Source organism: Pteropus alecto, unplaced genomic scaffold (assembly GCF_000325575.1).
Source record: "Pteropus alecto unplaced genomic scaffold, ASM32557v1 scaffold40, whole genome shotgun sequence".
NCBI lineage: Eukaryota > Metazoa > Chordata > Mammalia > Chiroptera > Pteropodidae > Pteropus > Pteropus alecto.
In genome coordinates, this window is record NW_006431919.1 from 18376183 (window position 1) to 18377352 (window position 1170).

Here is a 1170-nt window from a genome sequence, read left to right on the forward strand (position 1 = left end):
TTATCTTCTGCGCGTCTCTACACGCGCCTCCTACAAAGCGTGGTTAGGGGAGATAAACGGCGAAGGAGGCCCCCGCCCACACTAAAGATGGCGAGCTGCTGCGCTCAGCCCGGGCGGGGGAGCGGGCTCCGGACGCCCGGCCTCACTGGGCGAGGCGCAGACGGAAGGGGCGGCTCTCTAGGTACCTTTCCGACCTTCCCGGGCGGGGACTTGCGTGGGGGCGTGGCCTAGGCTAAATTCTAACAGCTGATTGGTCTTTACGCAAGTGGGCGGGGGCGTCGCGGCACCCCACCCCTCTCTCTTCGAACCGGAAGTGTCTCTCGGTCTTTCCAGCTGGTTGTCATTTCACTCGGCTCGGTCCTGAGGAGAGGGACTCAGCCGCGGCTGCGGGACCCGGGCGCCGGGAGACGGTGGCGGCGGCGGCGGCGACAGCGGCGACAGCAGAGGAGGAAGAGGAGGAAGAAGGAGAGAAGAAGAGCCAGGTGGAGTCCGCAACGACGACAGCGGGGACTGCGGGACCGGGGCGAAGCGACGGTGGCGGCGGCGGCGGCGGCGGCGGCGACGACGGCCCAGCAACCGTGAGGAGAAACAAAAGCCTTCTAAATTATAGTTTTTAAAAAGATCTTGGGGAAAAAGAGAGAGAGAGAAAAGGGGGGAAGGCCCTTCTCTTTTAGGATAACTACACCGGTGGGTTTTTCCTTTTTTCCCCTCCTTTTTCCCCCGTGCGGAGAATCGAACTGAGAACTGACCAAACCGCCCCTGGGTCCCATGAGGGAAAAAAACCCCGAAGTCGCAGAGAGGGGAAGAGGCCGAAACCGCAGGACCTTCCAGGTCGCCCCCTTGGTCCCCGCACCCCCGGGCCGCCGGCTCGCCCTCGTCGAGTCTCGCTAATCCCTCCTGATCGCGACCCCCCTAACCGAGAGGGAGAAACGGGTGTTTCCAACCCATTTCATGGGGGAGAGGAGGCCGGGGGGAGCCCAAGAACAGCGACCGCAGCAAGATCTGCACCCAGAGCCTCAGGAACAGCCCCAGAGGCCAAAACTGCACCCCGCGGAAGAGCAGAAACAGGACCCGGCACGGCAGAAAGCTCTCTGCAATCATCTTTCCATTAGTCAATGCTGATTTCCTCTCCCGCAACCAGGAATTCACCTCCCGCCCCAGATTACCTAA